The 21,190-nt window shown below is 45.6% G+C and overlaps 1 protein-coding gene across 6 annotated transcripts in view; it reads left to right on the top strand.

The window, feature by feature from the left end:
• The first annotated feature begins 6,991 nt into the window (after positions 1 to 6,991).
• Positions 6,992 to 21,190, top strand: part of CHRM2 (cholinergic receptor muscarinic 2) — a 105,467-nt gene continuing 91,268 nt past the window's right edge. For 3 of the 6 annotated variants that reach the window (XM_074582799.1, XM_074582816.1, XM_074582821.1), the window contains exon 1: positions 7,045 to 7,366. The gene's annotated coding sequence lies outside the window, so the exon portion shown is untranslated. Of the gene's footprint in view, positions 7,367 to 21,190 lie in introns of all 6 variants that reach the window. The other 3 variants (XM_074582827.1, XM_074582843.1, XM_074582835.1) reach the window with 3 other exon arrangements.

Raw genomic sequence — 21,190 nt, 5'->3', positions numbered from 1 at the left:
ATTCACTCCATACGTGTGTTTGGGTGAGTAGTATCAGCACTAGAGAGACTTTGTACGAGCCCTGTGGCAAAATCAGAAATACAAAGGGGAAGTGTCTACAGAGTTACACTGCAGGAGAACTTGGTTCCTTGGCTTGAACTGCTTAAAGAGCTGCCAGAGCCCTTGACTTCATGCCTCATGAAGATGAATCCTTGAGTCTGTTTGTAAAATAATATTTTGGGAAAAATATTTCCCCCAGAACTGTGAACCTCTTTAAATCTCTTCACAAAAAAACCAAAATTCTCAGCACTCCTCTGGAGTCACTGGAGCTTTGCACATAAACCTGCCACGGGTCTAGCTGCCCTCAGAAAAATTTGCATTTGAAATACCTCTTTGTCCTTCTCCAGTTAATTAAAATAAAAAGAAGTGCATGGACTGCCTGACTCCTGCCTTCCTATGTCCATACACCATACCTGTGTATAATGCAAGTGAAAAGGACAGGTTTCCAGTGACTGAGGCTCTCTGCAGAAAAGTTCCGCTTACACTTTTGCGATAACACAGCTATTTACTTAGAGCCTCTACTGGAAGGAGCTATTCATAATCCTGAGCTTCAGCTTACTGTGTTCTTCAGTGTATGTTAGAGCTTTTCTGACACTTCTAAAGGACACGATGAAGTCTTCCTCATTTCTAGCCACTGACTCCAGCTAATGGGTACATGCAATGCACAGAAACAGCCCTCTCTGCTTTCCGCAGGGAGTCATCTTCCAAGGAACACAGCATTAAAAACAACAGATGTGACCTCAAAGAAGATCACACCAGATGTGCAGCTCATTACTGGTTTGCATTTGCTTGAAGAGCTGCAAACACACATGAGAGCAACGGCCGTATGTGCAAAGGTGTGTGCGTGCGTGCGTGCGTGCACACACAGGCACATGGACACACAGACAGAGGGACCCACAGACACTTCAGACACAGGGACACAGAGGCAAAGAGACACACGGACACAGGGACGCAGTGACACAGAGACACACGGACACAGGGACGCGGGCACGCGGGCACGCGGACACACCGACACGGGGACACACGGACCCACGCCCGGCGGCGGGCGGGCCGCTCTCCAGGGTGCTGCAGGCGGCGGGTCCCAGCTCCTCCGGCGGCTTCCGCGGCTCTGCCCGTTGGAGGATTTTCCTATTTTCTCCCGATCAGAGACACTTCAGGCTATAAGCTCCTGAGTTTCAGGTCAAGGAGGGCGTGTGATTCTAAGGTCAACATAAAGTAAAACTTTTATGCAGTAGATAACCCACTCCACACACACGCACACAATTTAGAGGATTTTATTTAACTCTTGGCCTTTTAAGAGCCTTGTGGCACAGCTGTAAAACATATCCTGTTATAAACACAACAATATGACTGCTTGCCCCTTTGTTAATGCTTTTTAACTCCTATATCGCATAAATTGAGGCCGTATTCTTCCTCTTGTTTTCTTTCTCCTGAAAGTCACTTTTCTGTCTGCACTCAGAAGTATGTCTGAGAGCCTTGAACACATGCTGTACTGTCATTTTCAGCAGCTGTCTTTCCAAGCCTGGACAAAGGTGACACAGGTTCTCAGCAAATACTTTTTGCAGATTGTTTTGAAACTGTGTTCGGATCTGCCCACCTATATATTTACTCACCTGGGACGCTGCAACATTTGCAAAGAGCAATTATTCCTACAGAAAAAAAAAATCAACCCACCCTGCAGATCTGCAATTTATAGGGCTTTATTGATAGGCAAACTACTTGAATGTTTACATTAAAAAATGCCCCCTCAGCTTTGCTGTGCCTAGTGGGATGTTCTTCCAGTTACTGTGTTTATCCTTAATAAAACAGTAGATTTGATTTTCCAGTTCACCACCTAGCTGCTCTGCACGAGAGGGGATCAGTTTGGCTTTGAAAATTAGACTCTGAGACCTGGCTAAACCTGCTGGGAATTTCCATTTCATCAGTGTGGTCTATTTTCAATAATTCCTAGTATGTTGGGCTTTGAGATTCAAAGGGGCCACAAAAACACTGTCATCATGCAGGGGGGGACTGAAAGAAAAGCTTGATGACTTTCTCTTAGTAAGGCAGTGCTTAATGTTGCTGGTGGCTGAAAGCAACACACCTCCTTGCTAGCTGTGTTGGTGGGCTCTGAGGTTTAACTGGGAAGGAGAAACTGAGGTGCTCTTACCTCCCTTAGAATTAATGATATCCAAGCTGTGATATGTCAAGGTTTCAGTGCCTTCCCCTGGCAGATCTAACTGTGCTTTATAACACTCCTATGGAAATACTGCTCTGGACACAGCTAAGTGATTACGTACCCTTTTCTGTTAAAGGTTTGACCACCAGTTAGTTTAACTCATTTAATTTCCACTGGTAAGTGCCTATTAGCGATTTATTTGCATAGAGTCTGACTTGCCGTTGCCTCCATTTGGATTTGTTCCTTCCTTTCTTCTTGCTCTCTGCAGTCCCCACCATCCGGATGATTTGCTGTTGCGTTGTCCCATTCTTGCCAGCATTTTCCCATCATCTGTCAAACGCCTGCCTCCCCCGTGTGCAAAACCATTAAAATCAGCTGTTCATTGCAATGCTGGAGGTAAACAAGCGTGGAAGACCCAGTGATGGCTAAACAGCAGTAGAGCAGCATGACGGGTGGTGGCGAGCACAGCCTGTAGCCAGGGGACCATGTGCAGCAGCCCCGGGGCCTGAGCTGGTCCCTGCTGGGGGTGCAGTGTCCAGCTGGGCTGGGTGAGTGCCACTGCCTCCCTGTCTCACTTGACACCTTGTTTAATAGCCTGGCTTTGCGTGTGCCAAGTGCCCATTTGCAGGCATCCTTTGTCCCAGAGAGAAATTAGGGCTTCTCCATGATCTTCCTTGCCTCGTTGGCCTAAAACTTTTGGCAAAAACTCTAAGGAAAGAGGTGCGCTGAATAAATGTGGCTCTTGGAGCTATTTCTTTCCCCTGTGAGGTGACGTGTCTGCCTCCAACAGGGACTGGGGAGAAGATCAAACCTCCAAAGGGAAATCAAGCATTTTAGTTTGCAGAGCTGCTTGTCTCCTGGGCTTGTTCTCTCAGTCCCCTGAGAAAGCCATCTGTTGGCTGGGAAGCAGGTCACCTAAGCCATGGCAAATGGGTTGGGAGGTAGCTGAGCCATCAGGATCCCCTCCATTGGGCACCCACATGTCTAAGGGTGCAACCTCCCTCCTCCTAGGAAACATGGCAAGTCAGAAACCATAAGCGAGGGCAGTGGGGCTGCTTTTCTTAGCCATCCTTATCCACCTGGGGATAGATAAAGGCTAACAGGAGGGAAGATCTCATCTGCCTTGGCTCTGGGTGGACATGAGTGCCTCTGCAAGTGAGAGGGAAGCCGGCAGTTTCACCTGGGGTCTGCCCTTTTCTCATAACCTGCTAGTCCCAGCCATGTTGCAAGGGGGTAAAGGAGGCGTATAGGGGCACTGAGGAGGGGGGAGTAGGTGCTGTGGAAGTGTGGGGACAACCCGCCCAGGGTACTTTGTCCCTGGCTCCTCTATAACCTCCCCTGCCCTTGAGGGGACCTTGAGTCTCTGCAGACATCTCTGTGGCCCCCAGGTATCAGGGCTGCACTCCCCCTTGAGTACAACAGAAAAGATCACATTGGAAGTGGTCGCCGGGGACCTCTTTCCTCTCCAACCTTCGCCCACCCAAGCTATAGAACCCTTGGGACAGGGTGCTCGTCCTACCGGAGCGCACCCCAGCAAGGCGGCTCCATGCCCGAGGAAAGAAGCAGTCTTTTGGGAGGCGTGTAGCTACAGGCAGGGACACGGCCCGCAGCAAAGTCTTTACTAGAGATCACTCGGTATCACTGGGTATGGATGCGATTTCTTTTGGAAATCTCCTCTCTCAAAGTTGCTGTCTTTGCTTCCCTTCCCCGGGAGCATTTTTTGGTCCCTCCGCGGCAGGAGAAGATCATCATTAGCAAATACTCTCTTCCTTATGCGCTTTCCTTTTTTTTTTTTTTTTTTTTTTTTTTCCTGCGAAGGAAGGGCTAAGCGCTTTGTTCTGTGGTTTTACGATGGATTTATCTCTACAGCTGTTTAGCACACTGTAAATGACTCGGCTCCCCCTCCCTCCCTCCTCTTGCATGAGCACGGGACGAGGGGAGGAAATGCGTTTTAAATGTTTTAAGCTCGGGAGCAGCCTTTTTTTCCCCTCAGGAGGTGTGTCTAACACGTAGTGCTCTGAAGAGAGGAGCCGGTAATAGCAGATGCTCTGTCAAACTTAAAAGGCGCTGCTTACCACGGAGTCACCGGGTGCCATCAAGATGTATCTGCTGAGATTGATTAAGAGCAGGGCTCCGCGGGCTCAGGAAGGCAGCGCTGTGCACACGCGTTTCGGCTGGGGGGGTGCGGGGGGGAGCAAATCTCCACTCACCCCAGGCGGGCTGCAGACAAGGCAAGGTGGAGGCGGGGGTCACACGGCAGGGTTTCCAGCACCGGCCTTTTATTTCCACGCCGGCGTGGGGGAGTGATGAGTGCGAGTGAGAGGAGCTTCTCCCCGGCTCGGGTGAGGTTTGCACGGCGGAGGCTGCCCCTCCGGCCGTCCGAGCTCTGCAGCCGTGAGACCACACGGCGTTGAGCAGCGTGGCATTGGGGGGCCCCCTGCAGCTGGGTACAGCCGAACCACAGCCACAGCCAGAGCCCGCAGGTACCTCCTGCCATCGCTCCAGCCGCAGGAAGCAGCGAGCTGCTAGAAGCGGGCCTTGCCCCGAGAGCTCTGCCCCTCTCCTGCGACGCCACCCCCTCCCTGCTCCTCCCTTCGCGAAGAGCTGACTCGTGCTCGCGGTTATTGAACTCTAATTAAATCTCCGGGACTCAACGTGCACAATCAAACACTCGCGACGTCGCTGGGAGGGAAAAAAACAACAATAATAATAACAATAATAAGCAGAAGAGGAGGCGGGCATTGTCCCTTTTGAGGCTGATGATGATCTTGATTAATGAATGTTAAACTATGTTAAGAACCAAGGTCTTGGAGATGGCCCGTGGGAGGTGCAGGGTGTGACCGGGCTGTCTCACAAAGGACAAGGGCTATGGGGGTTGCTGTCCCTTGCCCCGGCATGGTTGCACCTGCGACAGATCAGACCCAACAGAGCCATAGCCTCCTCATAGATTGCTTCAAAACTCAACTGTACCAAATCTCACCTGAGTTGCCCAGATAGTTGTCTCCTAACTGCTATGAAGTCCATGCTATGAAGTCCAGGCAAAGTTTTCTGTGAGGGCTAAAAAACCAAGGGACAGACATCAGGTCCCAGCTGCCTTGATGCTCCCGAAGAGCCACAAGTGATCCAATCCTCAAACCCTATGAAAGTGCGTTCAGGTAGAGAAACATAGATTTGTGTAACACGGAAGCATGAATACCTCCAAAATTCAGAGTTCCCCACCTCCAAATTAGCCCTACCACCCGAGGCAGGGGAAATACCCACCCTACGGCCGCGCAGAGTATTTCCAGAGTCCTGCTTCCCTGAAAGGCACATCGCCACATTACCCTCTTGGGGATAAATCCACCCCTGAGATTCTTCCAGGAGCAATAGCTAAATGTATGTGAGTAGTGTAGGCAGCTTGTCTGCCTGGGGCAAGCCCAGGCCAAGAAATATTTTCTGCAAAGTGAAGGAGTTTTTCGAGTGGAGAGGAGAGGAGTGGTTGGGCTGTGGGTCCATTGGCCCTTCAAGAAGAGAGATGGGGCAGGGGAGGCAGGGCAGGCAGCATCCAGAAACCAGGGTCACCTTCATAAGGTGCATCTCTCTCCCCTTGTCTCTTATCACTTTCCCCCTATTATTGTTCAGACAATAGATGAGATGGGTTCCCCTCTCCTGCTTCCCACCCTGACAGCCCCTATCCCAAGGGAAAAAAGCCTCACTCCAGACCTCAAATCAATTCCGGTCCTGGAGAGAGGCAAAGATAGACAAATCAAACCTGAAGATGTTTATATCTAGATTATTTACATGGAACTGGCCAGTTCCCTTAAGCAAAGTAAATACTTCTCGGCTTAGTGACTATTAGTTAAAGGTCAATGCTTTACACCCAAGGAGAATTAACTCTTGTTCACAAAATGTATCTGTTTCCCCAAATTAGTTTGTCATTGTGCTGGAGAAGCTTTCCATGAATATTTCAGCATAATAATCAGTTTAAAAAACCAAACTGAATTTAGTGTAACAACATTTTTCCACAGTGCATGGAGACTCTGATGACTGCAATAATCTAAAAGCAATATCTTTCTCTCTTTCTCCTGCTGTACATCACTTTAGCCTTACAACTATCATGGAACTGTGAAAAAAAGTAACCAGAAATAAAGAGGAGAGCATTGTGGGGAAAGACGGGTAAGAGGTAATTGAAAAAAAAAAAAAATCGGCTCTGATGTGCAAATTGTAGATAAAGACTTCTGATGAGGAAGAGGGGAGTGTCTGATGAGGAAGAGGGGAGAGTGTGTTGAGAGATAACAAGAAGCAGTAATTTCTATTCAGCAAAGCCACCAAATCAGAGAGCAGTGCTGATCTTATTGGAGGAGAGCCTTCAACAGCAACTAATCCTGTCATATTGAAAGAAAATTGTAAATGTTCTCTGCAGAAATTGCCTGCCCATTGCAGCTAATCGAGCCCGCTTCGCGCTCTCGCACACCCACACACCACACACCCCCGCAGGCGGGCAGCAAACGGACCCACAGCCACAGCACCCCACAGCAAGGACATTCGCCCGAGATGCTCACCTAGGCGCCCCGTTTCCCTCCCTCGCCACCACCCCCACGAAGGTGGCAGCTTGCCCTCATTTCCTCAGAAGTGCTGGGGGAAGTATGAATTATTACCAGCTCACTTACGAGTCCCAGCTTCTGCTATTTTTAATTTCTCCAGTTTTGTCCACACCGTTAAGCCAGGTTTGATAGCACTATTGCTCTAGTATTTTTTTTTTTTTTTTTTTTAAAGCTCAACTTGGCTGAACTGAAGCGGAGATTCCCAAGGGCCAGAGCCACGGAGGGTGTGCGTGTATATGTGTGTGCCTGTGCGTGTGGGAGGGAGAGAGCGAGCGAGGGAGAGACAAAAACTCCCTCAGCCCGGACAATGCCACCTCTTGTTTAAAGCTTCCAAACTGTTATTCTTTCCCCCACCACACACCCTCCATTATCACGGTACCAAGTAATCTGTCTTTCCCCCTCACCCCAACCCCCCCTCCCTCCTCTTGGAAGATATGGAAGAGAAAGATAAAGCGGCTGCCGCCGGGCTCTGACTGCGCGCAGCCCGCATGCCTCTGCCGCCACAGCCGGCGCGACTCCGCAGCCGCCGCTCGCAGCGAGCCGCTTACAGCGGGATGGGATGCAACTTCTGGTAATTGGATCACAGGTAGGAAAGCTTTGGGTTTTACTGACGTTTCCTCTGTGGTTTTTTTTTTCATTTCTTTTTTCTTTCTTTCTTTTTTTTTTTCTGTTTTCTTTCCCCCCTCCTTTTCTTCCTCGTCCTCTACCCTCCTCCACTTCTTCGCCGCACCTAGGATTTCATCCGCTGCTGTCATAGGAAAGCTCCCGCCAAGAAAATAATGTCCAAGTAAACGAGCTTACGTTTTGCTTCCTGGCAGAAGGAGCAGAACAAAACATAGGGAAACTTTTGCTGGAAAGGTCCATAGCGGTGCGGGTCAGCAGGGAAAGGCAGCGAGAGGAGAGAAGGCAAAGCGATTGCCCCCGACACAGAGCCTTCCTCTCCTGAGTTACAGTTGTGACATTAATCCCAGAATCGAGTCTAGCATGGTATATAGCGGGGAAGGAGAGACGCAGTACCCTGATTTATAGAAATCCCCACATTTTCCTGGCGCTGTCCATAGGTTTTTTTATGTAAATGCTGCATTCCAACACACGGACATCTCCCGGATTACCCTTCCCAAATCCCGCTGTGACATGTTTGTTGACGACTCCTGCAAAATGTCACCGGGAGCCGAGAGCGGAGCCTTCCCCGGGGAGTAGAGCCTGCCTGCGGGGCGCACTGGCTGGCGGGCCGGGAGGGTTAGAAACGGGACGGGAGGGGGATACCCCTGCCCTGCTGGGGACCTTGCAGGGATGCGGGGTATAAGGGGAGGGGAATTCCGCTGTGTCAGTGTGGTCCCTCGCCCTTCAGCATCCCTCCTGGGGAGCGGGCGCCTGCCCGGGGTCAGTGTCCGTCTGCGCTGCCTCAGGTCTCCGGTCCTGCCTCGGGGAGGGGGAGCGCGGTCGCGGGGAGCAGCCGAAGGCGGGGAAGGTGTGGGGTTTCCCCGTCTCATTTCCGACCCAACTTCCCTGGTTCGGTGCCCCTGGGTCCCCCGTGCGGCCAGGGAGCCGGATGCGGCGGGGGAGGATGCTCCAGGGCCGGGTAACGCTCGCCCCGTTCCCCCGGCAGGATTGTGCCCCTGGCAAGACCCACCCGTACCTCCGGGTTCCTTTTCTTCTCTCTTTTCTCCTGTGGCCTCTGCCACAGGGTGCTTGTGGCCAGAGGGAGCGAGTTGATGCCTTGAGAGGCAGCTCAGATCAGGCTGTGGGAGAAAAACTGCCTCCCAGAAACAGCTCTGGGGGCCGAGGTCCTCGTGCCCCATCCCCCCCCCCATTTCGGAGCCTCTGGAAGGGCAAAGTGCTTCTTCTCAGGTCAAAGCCGAGACCCCCATCTCTCCGGCTAGTGCCGCTCTTCACCTCGCGCCGTCCTACTGTTCTGCTCCCTCTTCGTGCTTGCTGGCTTCCCCGGGACTGCCCGAGTGATGCCCCACTGGGGGAGCAGGTGGGAAGCAGCGAGGCTTCTCCCCTCTGCTCATCTCCCCGCAAGGCAGCTGGGCTGGAGGGTCCCTGCCCCAGCTGGAGAGGAGCTCCCGGCGGGAGGCTTTGCTCACCACATCAAGGCCCGCTGCCAGCTCCGAGGGGAGGCTGACAGGGCTTGTAACTCCTTCTCACAGGCCTAGGGGTGAGTACTCACCCCTTCACTGGGGAAAGAACAAGGGATTGTCCCTCTGTCCCCCATAAGATTGTTTTCTCCTACTACTTTAATGTGCTAAAGTAGTGCTCCTTTAGGAAAAGGAGAGGTAGCCTTTTCTTTTTTTTTTTTTCAACTAGAAGAGGACACTGGGGAGAGGGGTAATTCTTATTGCCAATCTAGCCAGAATAGCATCTCTCACCATTTGTATGTCAACCAGTGTGTTTTCACACATTGGCTTGTCCCTGTCCCTTAAGGAAGGTCTTCCCTTTGCAGAAGGAAAAAAGGCAACGGGGAAAAAAAAAGAGAGGGGCAACCTCTGCTTGACAACCTGCTTTTGCAATTTTTTTGGGGAAAAAAAAAAAACAACCAAAAAAAACCCCCACAAACAAAAAAAGAGCAACAATGAGGACGGTTAATACAGGAGATGAGAAGTATGTATGCTGTCTGCTTTTATGGTATTGCATTGCCTACAACCACAGACCCTGTCTAAATACACACCAGCCTTGATAGTATGGTTTATGACACCAGCCGCTCTCGGTGACTTGTCTATAAACTGCATTAAGCTACACAGAGTACATTCCCTCTGTCATTTAGGCTCTTTTTGATTATAACTTTGGTTGAACTTCCCCTTTGCAGGATCCCTGGACTGCAAAAGCAGCCCTGTTTGCTTTTGTATCAGGAGAGCGAGAAGTGCGGTGGGCTCACTGACTTGGCAAGTGTGTGCCCCACTGAGTTGCCCACTCTGCTCCTGCCCACAGCACTCTGTGATTTCTGCATTGCAGTCAGCTCGGGAAAGGGGCTCAGTACATGGGGAGGGGGGTCTAGAATGTCCCCAGGTTGCTTTGGACAGAGGGAAAAATAATAAAAAGGAGATGTCATGCTCTTCTCCCATACAAATCCAAGATTTTAAGTAATATCCTGTACCCAAAAGGTTGTTACTCTGCATCTGGGCAGAGGTTTGGGAGATCTGGACCATCGTGATCGGGAATGTTCTGGGGAGGTGGAAGGGGCAGCAGCTGTGCCCTGCTGTGCCATCACCCAAGAGGGGGACCAAGATACAAAAGGGAAAAAACAATGCCACCACTTAAAAACAGCATCTGTGAATAAAAGTATATTTTTTATGTTCAGTTCATGTTCAGTTTCGTGCCCCACTGTCACTTTGTTTTTCACCTCTGGGCTGACTCCCTGTCTACGTTTTGTGGCTCTCAGTCTCTCTCACTGCTAGGGTCTTTCAGTCCACTGGGTGTCTAATTCAATAGTTTTTTGAGGACATCTACTATGAAATCCCCCAGTGTTGTTGATGCAGTACCAGGCGGTTACTCTGCCCCACTTCACTCCTGTAACCCACTCACCCGTTCACCCAGACTTTCTCTTCTCCACTAATATCATGACCTACATGCAAAAGACTTATTTTCTGGTCCCCGTTTCCATAGCAATGCAGCATGGGGAACACAGACAAACCAGTAATAATGAAGCATATTCCCTTTCTGTGAAATCAAGACTGCTTTGAAAGTTGAGTTCAATTTAAGGGAAAATAGGGATTTGAGGAGAGTTGGATTTCCGGCCCAAAGCCCAGATCTCTGCACCCCCTAGTGCCAAAGGCAGGCGAGAGAGAGCATCCCTGGGCATAGGGGACATGAGGCTTGATAGTGAATTACAGAGGAAGGAGAGAAACAAGTGGTATGAGATAAGGACATTCCCCCCAGTGTCTGTTTCCAGCCAGCTCTTCCCTTTCTAAATTCCAAGCTACAAAAAAAAGGCAGGTGGCATTCAGCTGATCCTGGTTCAGTTACCCAGAAAGCTAATGCTGGTGTGTGGGTTAAACTATGGAGGAAGAGATATGAAGAAATTAAAGCTGGGAAGCCCAATCTGTATCTGGCCATTTATTCACAAATTTGGGATTTCTCTGTCTTTGAGCTTTACAGCTCGCAGCGACTTGCAGCTAATTCTCAGAGATTTGAAGTCACTGAAGAGGATTACTTCACTTGTGAAAATGCTGCCCTGACCTTCTATGGGGTCTTTGGGCAGGGGAATGGGTGGACAAGAGTAATCAGGCTAAGGAAAGCTGAAGGGGCTTAGATGCAGCTCATATGAATGACAGGGATAACTTTTTCAAAAATGCTTGTAGCCTTAAATCTTAAAAAGCTGAAATTGTATGGTAGCATTTCAGGCCCTGTTAAATCTGAGCCTGGATTCCTGTCTCTAAGAACCAGGCTGGACAAAAGACCAGGCATTGAGAACCACTGTAACTAAATGAGACAACTAGCACACGCCCCACACACCACCCTACCTATATTTTCCAGTTCCCATATTTTGGCAAAGATAGGTTTCAGTTTTGCCAGGGTGTCCATGGCATTTCGTGGGTTGGAACTGCCCAAAAGATGCGGAGTTATCTACTTGCTTGTCCTCGTCCCACTAGCTGAACACCAACCTCCTGTGCCTAGCAGATTGCATTCCCAAGCGCTCCGTACCAAGCTGAGTGGGGATTGCTTAGTGATTTATCCCACTGCCTTCCTACATCTTCCCGATACAAGTGGGCAGAATTAAAAGATGAGGCCACCCTGGAGTTGTATTAAAAGGCTGCATCCCTTTCCCTTGGGCTCTGAGCTTTGTTCTATGTAAAAATGCTTGAGGCTGTGGAGCTGCCTGTCATTTTGGACTGTCTGTCCTACCTTTAAAGCTGGATCATTAGCTATATGTAACATCATCTGCTCCCTGTAGAGAGAGATATGTATCAGCAGGCGTTCCAAAGACACATCTCTCCTATAACATGATTTTAAGTCCCAAGAGGATGGGACAGGACGTAGTGAGTTTCAACTCATTTCCATCAATAACTTCCTAAAGAATGCTTGCCAATGAGGCTAAAACAGGCAGTGGGATTTCAGTAGTCCATGTGTTCCATGTATTCATTTTTAAGAATATGATAAGGATAAAATGAAACAGACCAGCATTTAGGGCCAGCTGCTTTGCTGAGAGACTTCTGTATGTTTTCATTTTGATGAGATGATCCTCTGATTCTTGTCTTTTCAGTATCTCTTTTGACTCCATGGGCTAGATTCTCATCTTAATTACGTTCTTTCAAATCAGAGGTGACTCCACTGACTTTAATTATTTCTGGTTTATTCTAGTGCAATTGAGCTCAGAATTTGACTTTCACAGAAACATAGTAAGTGTTGTAATTAGAATATGCCAGTGTTTTGACAACTGTTCATGGAACAGCTCTGTTTCATCAGTCTCTGCCTAAAGGGAAATGCAATGTGATAATGGGCATTGGGAATAGTATGGGGCACCTCTAACAGTGACGACAATAAAGATCTCTACGAGATGCCACAACACAAATAGGTGAGAAAACCAGCATCTCCCAGGGTTTTCCTCAAGCTCTTAGAAAAGCTCTGAGTAAACTGTGGGCAGGTGTGGGTTTTTTTAGGTCTTTGTTCTTTTTCTTTTTTTTTTTTTTGAGAAAGAGGTGGAACGGAACGAGACAAAAAATATCTTCATAGATCTTTCTTCTGAATCATTGTGAAAATTACTGTTGGAAACCAAGGAGATAAAATAAACCTAGTCATTTAAAAGAATTCTCTTGCTTAGTAATTTCTCTGGGTCAGGATTCTCAGGTAGTCTGAATATGTAAAGCTGTCTTGATTTTGGTGGAGATAGGATGACCTGCAAACTCTTTTTTATAATTTTATAATCCATTTTTATAATCCATTCCAGCATGTGAGAAGTAAAAATTAACAAAATCTGTCCATGGGAAAAAGTAAGCCTCTGGTACAGCCCGTAGCATGTTCACAAGTTCCTGGGAAATTTTCTCTCGGCTTTGAAATGAATTACTGATGTCCGTTTTATACTCATCTATCTCATATTTAGTCAATTAGAAAGCAAAGTGGTTGTATATTGAAAATGATTCACAAATTTGTTCATGAATAATGACAACAAGCTCATTCTACTATGACTTCTGAGGTCATTTAGTGCAAGCCAGTGACCAATGATTTATTCATGAAAATATGCATACATCTCAAAAGTTTCATGAACGTTAGCATGAATAATTAACAGATATTGTGTTATTTGTTATCATTACTCATTATTTTCCTATTCAAAAAGGCATCAGTCATCCAGTTAAAGACCATTAGAACATAATGATTGCAACATTGGATCAGGCAGGTATTTTGTCTTGTCCAGTATAGTGTCTTTATTAATGTCCCTTACCACACGCTTCAGAGGCACGTGCAGGGAAAGCTGCCCTAGATAAATGTGCTTCCCTGAAGTAAAATGTTTTAATACTCACCAGTTTGTGTTTGCTCACTGCCCGGAGACCATTTCCAAATGAAAACAAGGTACCCGCCTTCCTCATCAAAAGAAGGTTCTAGACAAACTGCAGCCATACTCACAGGCCAGATAAGCAGCTAATCAGGTTTTGCCTCCAGTAAGTTCACTACCTTAGTGATAGCATGTAGCAGTGATTTCAGTAGGTTAATTACATATTTTTGGGGGAAAAGCACATTCCAAGCAGCCTTTGATCTATTTAAATTAGTTGTCTTTCAATGTTATTGCTACCTCTCTTTTATGTCACATGAAAAGGCCAACAGGAGCACGCAGTTCATTGTATAGGTGCCATTCATTCACTCAAGCATGAACCTTCTTTTTCTTTTCTTCTTTCAGACAGTCTCAGGGTTCCCAATCACTTTGCATGTCTTAAAAATGACTAATTCTTCCATCTCCTTTTCTGGTGATGGATTGACCAATGTGGACCCTGTTTTCTGGATGAGAACTATAGGCTTATATAGTAAAACTGTGTTCATTTTAACAACTTTTACTCGTTGCACTAATGGAAACTTTCTTTTGTTTGTTGGGTTTAGGGCTTTTTTTTTGACTGCTGCTGTAATTGAGCAGAATTTGCAACTGGGCTGTCCACGGTGACATCGATACCCTTCCTTCAGTGGTCACAGTTGGCTTAGAGTCCAGGAAGGTTTCTAAGTATTTCACTTCACCCGTGAGTGTTCTGTATCGGCCAATATTTATTTCCATTTGCGATGTGAATGCTAGGTTCACCTGACTTAACTAGCACACTCTGAAATACTTCAGTCCTTATTCCCTTTATCTGACAGCAATAATTTCAGTAAGGAAGTTATACATGGTGTAAAATCTTGGACAACCCAACGGTTAGTATTTTACAGTGAAAAATGAACACTCTTGTGTAGTTCCTGCTTTCTCTCTCTTAAACAGTTTCAACTTGTAATAATAAGCTACTTCTTCTGTGTTTACTTAAATTCTTCAAAGAAAATTTGTCAAAGGATTTAAGAAGATACCTATATATACACATTTATTGAGTTGTTTTTCTTGGTCTATTAGCTTGATGCTTCAAAGAATACACAGAAGAGACATTTCTTTGAAAGAAACTGATTTTTTTTTTCCTCTCCTGTATGTAATTCTATTTTTTGTTAATTTCAATCAATTAACTTGAAAGTAAAATAAGACTTTTCAGTATATAATACCTAAGATCAATCCAGTGCCTGTCCTAAAGATAGGTATGCTAGCTGCTACCCTCCAGTCCTTCTGTAGCGTTTCTGACTTCAGCGACAGCTTGCGTATTTTTGCTATCAGTGCAGCCACTTCATTTTCAAATGCTTTCCAAACCCTTGCATATATAACCATGAGGTCCTTGTGACATGCTGCTATTTAGTTTATCAGTTTGTTCCAGTGTTTCCCCTTTCAGCGTTTCACATTCTGACAGCTCATGTCCTTTCTTGTCTTGAAAAAAATAGGTCTAGTGTGGACACTGGCACAGCATCATTTGTGAGGAAGATTGACTCGAATGGTTCAGAACCTCCGCAAAGTCCTTTTGCTCATTACTTATTCCCATTACCCCCTGGATGTGCAGCAGATCCCATTGGTTCCCTCTTAAACTGGGTGAATTTAAGACCTTTCAGAAATGTCCTGCAGTTCCCCCCTCCCAAGCTCTTGTCAGTTAACACATCCTTGGCCCTCATCTTTTACAGCCAACGTTTTGTTAGTGCTTTTTTATAATTTTCCTCCCTTAGCCAGGAGCTTCACCAAAGCAGAAGTGCCATTTCCTGAAAGTTAGTTGCTTGGCTCAAACAACCTCTTGGACCTTAACATTTCACAGTACCTTTTTCTTTTTTCCTACCTTGCCTTTCAGTTTGCTTTCTGCATGACTTCACTGAATCAGAAACTGTCTGTTAATATACCTGTTGCTTTGAATCTATGGATTTTATGTTTTTTCTTCTTTTCTTTCCTTTCCTTTTCTTTCATTTCATTTTCTTTTATTTTTTTCTTTTTCTTTTTTTCTTTTTTCCCCTTATTCTCTTTCTACTTCCAGTACTTTTTAAGCAGATCGCTAATTATTATCGGTTTTAACCTCACGGTCTTAGTGTAGTAATAAGTTCATTACTATTTAGTGGCTTAACTGTACCATTTCTTCAGCTACTTAAGACTAAGTTAAGAACCCATAATGTTATGTTGTCCAGTTATTCTAAAAATCACTTAGGAATATTTTTTTTAAAACCTGTTCGTACCAGTTGATCTACCAATGTACAGGTGGGTGAAGTCACCAATGATTTCCTTTTTATTAGACTTAGTTGCCTCTTCGATCTCTTTCCACATAACCCATTGAGTATCCCAGACATTTCCTGGACTAAGTGTGCTAATGCTTTGTGCAAGCATCAAGATTTAATTAAAGTAGGATATTTTTATGCTGAGTAAGACGGACCCAGATCAAGGAGATCACAGATAAGATCCCGACCATGCCACCATCCTCCTGCCTGACCTTTGACAAGTTCCTATGGCATGACACAAAGCCTGCTGAGATCAGAGAGAAACTCTTGTTACCTTTGGGCAGGCTTTGGCTCAGCTTCCTGAGATGAGGAAAGTAACTCTTCTTGATCTCAAGATAGTGTTGTGAGGATTCAGTCGCCACAGTTTGTCAGGTATTGAGGTTTCGCTGTGGTGGTGCCACATGAAAACAGGAGCAGACAGATTCCATCCAGAGGGGCTTTTTTTGCACAGGGGTGTTGTAAAGTTGAGCCTTTTGGAGCTGATTATCAGGAAAGTTTTAGTTCAGAACAGAGGATAAGTTAACATGTTCAGCATCCCTCCAACAAAAAGGTACTGAAGCTTCTAACTGCTCCAGATCTTGGTGAGGATTAAAAGGATAAAATGACTAACATGGCCAGTTTTAGCTGGAGGAAAGCAGATCTCATAATATGGTCTTATTTGGGGAAAAAAAAAAAAAGAAAAAAAAAGAGAGAGAGAAATAAATTAAAGGCAATGTTTAAGGACTAGATCTAGAGAAGAGGACTAGCAAGGGATATGTCTTCTCTGCTGTTGCTTTTCTGTGCTTAGATTAATCTGCAAACTGGTCTCCTGATCTGTTACTGGCATCTTTCACCCACACTAATTTCACTTTTCTAGCAGTGTATTCTCAGCCGATGAAAGCTGTCAGAACATGAGTGACATGAAAGGAGAGGCCATCACCAAACAAAGTGCTATATTTAACCTGGCAGTGTCATGCCTTCTCAGGTCTGACCTTGAGCCGTAGCAGTGAGGATATAAATGGGGCATCTTGGTTGCAAAGTTTATTCCTTCTTAAATACAAGGAAAAGCAGCGAAGAAGGAAGGTAATACAAGTTACCCTTCTACTTTTGACATTTGTGATAACCAGCACACTTAGCTGCCACTAGAAGGAAAGAATACATGAAGGGCTCACTGTTAAATTCTCATTAAAAATGTCTGTTTGATGTCTGCAAGTCATTTTCACAATCTCATCCACTGGGAGTAAATGTAGGGATCTTTGCTGAAAGGTTTTGACATCAGAAGCAGTTCCCTGCAAGGAGTATCATACTGTTATTATTCATTTTGCAATGTGATTCAGTAAAGGCAAAAAAACCCAAAAGTATACAATTGGAAAGAAACAAGGGAGGAAAAAGAAAGAAGAAGAAAAACATTTTGTCTGCTTCATTTGTAGAAAGCTTGTAACTATCTCTCCCTTTCTTTAGCAAAGAGCGAGACTGTCTATCTCCTGCTTTGAAGCACAGGGGAATGCAAACTGTCTGACTTCAAAAACCCTAGACAACTCAAGTATTGCCATTATTTCAGATGACAAATTTCACAATTACTATTCCACATTATTCTCTTTAATGCCTCTTAAAAATCAAAGTGGGGTGTGGAAATAACACATAACTAAAAAAATGAGGAGCAATTTTCTTGTTACCTCTTTCGGACAATAGTGACAAGGGCTGGATTCATGGTTTCACCACAGGTTGCTGATGAGACCATGGACAAACTCAGCAATCTCCTGGACCTCAGCTTGTAACACGGAAATTGTACAAAATAGCATTTGCATTCTCACGTGTTTTGTCTGCCCTTCCTCTTCAGATTTGAAAGTGTTTGGCAGAACTCCTGTAACAGTATGCACAGAGGAACCTTGCCTAAATTTGGGCATCCATAGAAAGAAATTAATAATACAGTACGTTTCAAGCATTCGGTTGCTTTGTATTCCATATGAAAATTAGCTTATAAAATGGACTCGGTCTTTCTCTTCTTTAGAGAGTAAGAGCCTTTCCATTCACCCAGGGGGGTTGCTGGTACAGGTAGTTACACATGGAATACCTCTCAGAAGCCTCTATCTGGAGCAGGTCCGTGACAGATCTGCTTTAACCCTGAGAGCAGCGCTGCCCATGCTAGTGCTGCAAGGGTATGGAGAAACTGGGAAAGGTACACAGAAAGATGGAAAAAATGGGGAGAATCACTTGCCTTCCAGAGACAAGATGTTCGATAGACTAGGACTCATCATCCCAGAAATGATATGACTTCTGAGGAATAAAGGTAGGTCTGAGCAACCTTGAAGAGAGGAAGAAGGTGAACAGGGGACCATTTCAGTATTTTCACAACATCAGACCCAGAGCTCTCAGGTGGATATTAACAGGCATAAATTTAAATAGTCACTGCATGGTTGAGCTGTGGCACTTACTGCCCTATGATGTTTTGTTGATTCCAAAGGTATAAATGAGTAAAAAATGATCAAACAGGGCAGGCTACTGCAAGAAAAACACTACCAAAAGTTTTGTGATTCTAATAAAGTCACAGGGTCAGGGACCCCCCCCATCACTACCACCAATTCCTTTGCCCTAAGAAAGGTATGCTGTAGTGGTGTCACTGCATGCCTGCTCCCTTTGCTACTGGCCACTTTTGAGAGAGGATAGTGGGCAAGCTGGCTTAGGGAGAGCTGCTCTTGCACTCGGAGACTCACTTGGAGTCATCAGGGTAGTTGTCTTCTTTGGACAATGCTCAACCTGTTTTACTTTTGCTGCTCACCAGAAATTTGTTGTCTTTCTTGGCTAGGTGCTTACCAAAACAGCCACAAGACACTTTGGAAAGTTGTTTAACTAATGCCCAACTTGCCAGAAAGACCTCCTACAAATAAATTCAAAGATTCTTCAATTTAGTTGCTCATTGTAACAATTGGAAATTTTTAATATACACGTGGTTTCCAGGCAGATCTCAATGCCAGTCACGAAGTAAGCATTCTTGCCCCACTGACTGTAACTCTGATATAACAGCCTGAGATAACCTCCTTGCAGACATGCTCCTCTTTCGGCTTAATGCCTTTGTGTTCCCTTTATAGGTGTTCCCTTTACAGGGGACCAGTGAGTTGAGAAAGGGAAAATGTGGTCACAGCTCTGCCTTTAGTCTCTCTTTTCATTCAGTCTTCTACTTCCAACAAGTAAACTGGAACAAAACAGCCTATATACACCAAAAATGAGGAAGGATGTGACAAACATTGAGAGAGACCTTTGCATCCCTGTAAATGTGACAGGAGAAAGCCTCCCTCGATAGTTGCATGCGTACAATTTCTTACCTCATTAGAGCAGACCTGCCCCTCCCAAATGCCAAAAGAGAGATGATTCCTTCTTCTTGCTTTTCACTTGAAAGCTCCGAAATCACAGTCTGCTTAAAGCTCTGTATCATTTTGTGTGCTGTATCAGGATTTAGACAACAGCCTCTTAACCAGTGAGTCCTAGGAAAAAAAAAAGAAAAAAAGAAAAAAAAAGAACTTTACAGAATAGAAAACTAAAGCTGAACTTAGGATGAAGGAGATACTTCCTGAAGATGATTTCTACTTTGCTGAGGTCTTTTAGGTCTTTAAATGGTGGGACATGGGTTCACTGGAAAGCTCTCCTGGTCAGAGTTTTCCTGTTATGACCATGGTCCCGTGAGAACCACAACATCATTCTTTCACCCATGCAGGATTGCACTGTACTGCAATTGCGTGCCGATCTAAAGGCATGAACTTAAAGGTGAGTTGAAAAGCTTTGAAATGAGCAGAAGCCAAGCTTTTTGTTTGTTAAGAAACCCACACAACAGCAGCATTAAAATTATGTTTCCAAGCTCATAACAGCTGAGGCCCCCACATTTTCTACTGAATAACTGTAAAAATTATTTCAGGGTGCTTTGCTTATTTAAAAGTCAAGCTGTTAGTGTATGTACTTGACTATGGCTTTAGAAATCCAAGTTTAGGTACAATATTTTTGACTCTAAGCCAAAATCTTTATCAAGCAAAATAAAATACATCTCAAAGAAAATATGGGCTTGCTTCCATTCTCTCTGGAACCTAATTTCTTTCCTTGCTGCCCACGAGGCTGTAAAAAGCTGCAGCTCTGCTTGGGCTACACTTCAAAGCTATTTTATATACATATAGATGACTGCAAAATACTGAAGGCAGAGGAGAGCCAGGCCCATACCACACAAATTAGCAATGCAGTGTTTGTGGGTTTTAGAAACCAGTGAGCAACTTTGCAGGTAGATGATATAAGATTATGGCAGGCCCCAGTGAGCTGAAGTTTTTTCACCTGACAAATATTTCAATGGCATTCTCCAAGTTATTCTGCAAAGAGGACAAGGGAAAGAAGTTAAGTTTGGGGACACACGTCCCTGCTTTGCCAGGGTTGGCTAGGGAAGACGCTGTTCCCAGCTAATTAACAGCTGTAAGTTATCAGTTCCCACGACCTATCACCAGGTCTGATTTTTTCACTTTTCCCAACCCACTTCAGTCATTTGGTGATTTCCTCAACATATTGGTGGTACGTGTGTAAAACAAATAAACAGTGTAAACTAATACATGATATGTGTTATATATGCTGATGTAATACAAATTCCCTCTCACTATAGCTGGTTTGCACAAACAATGTTGAGACAGGTTCACAAGCATGAAGATTTATCAGTGAAGTCCATGGATGATGGCCTACATTGTCTCTAACTGTGAATAACTGAGGAAAAGATAAGGCACGGAAAAATAAACCAAGAGGACAGCCAGAAGGGAAAGCACTCCTTGTGGCACTCGGCTGGGAAGAGAAGCAACCAGGGTTTCCAGACCTTTCCTGGACATCTGCTGCTGTGTGGCAGCTGTTTCCCCCCATAATACTCTTCCCATAGTAACTATACAGTTTCCACCAGTACTTACTCAAACCCTCAGCTGGTCATCGCTGCTTACCATTAGTATTGATTGGAGGACGCATTTATCAGGGCAGGGGCTGCATGGCCACTTGCTTGTGCGCATATGAACATTATTGTGTCTCTTGCATAAACCAAAATCTATAACCAAAATGTAGCAAAAGCTGGGGGGAAAAAGGTTGATTCTCTTGCTGGTGGTAATTGCTGCCCATAACAGCCCACCACAGCAAGACTACCAGGGTATGTAGGTGCAAAGCTATAAGGGTAACAGCATGGGAACAGCGAGGGGAAAATACTGCCCCATGGGCTCTGAAAACATTTCCCCAGTGGCCTGGATGGGAGGGTTACAGAGCCGTGAGGAAAAGGCAGGCTGCAAAGTTGCAGAGAGAAAGCCCCTAGGCACGCAAACCAGCAACAGCAGTATTTTCCTAGTATGGGAAGATGTAACAAGGTGACATAGTGGTACTGCAGAAATCAAAGGTGCCGCTGTTTGGCTTTGGACAAAGGGTGCAGTTTCTGAAGATGCATTCTCGCAGGAAGCTGTTTGAATCACGCTCCCTGTGTGAGCTGGGGCACAGGCTGGATGGCCAGTTCCTCTCTCAAAGGGGTCTTCCTGCTGGTGAATTGAATGAGAACAAATGCCTTTCTCTCCACATCCCCCTTTCCCTCCCATTGTTTGTTTAACACTTAAAACATCAAGTTCCCCCACTGCAGGTCAGCAGACAAGAAGAGCTGAGGACATGTTGATTCTGTGCTAATGATGATAGCATA

The sequence above is a fragment of the Larus michahellis genome, chromosome 1 (assembly GCF_964199755.1).
Source record: "Larus michahellis chromosome 1, bLarMic1.1, whole genome shotgun sequence".
NCBI lineage: Eukaryota > Metazoa > Chordata > Aves > Charadriiformes > Laridae > Larus > Larus michahellis.
The sequence above is the reverse complement of the archived record's forward strand: the minus strand, read 5'-3'. Positions and strand labels throughout refer to the sequence as shown.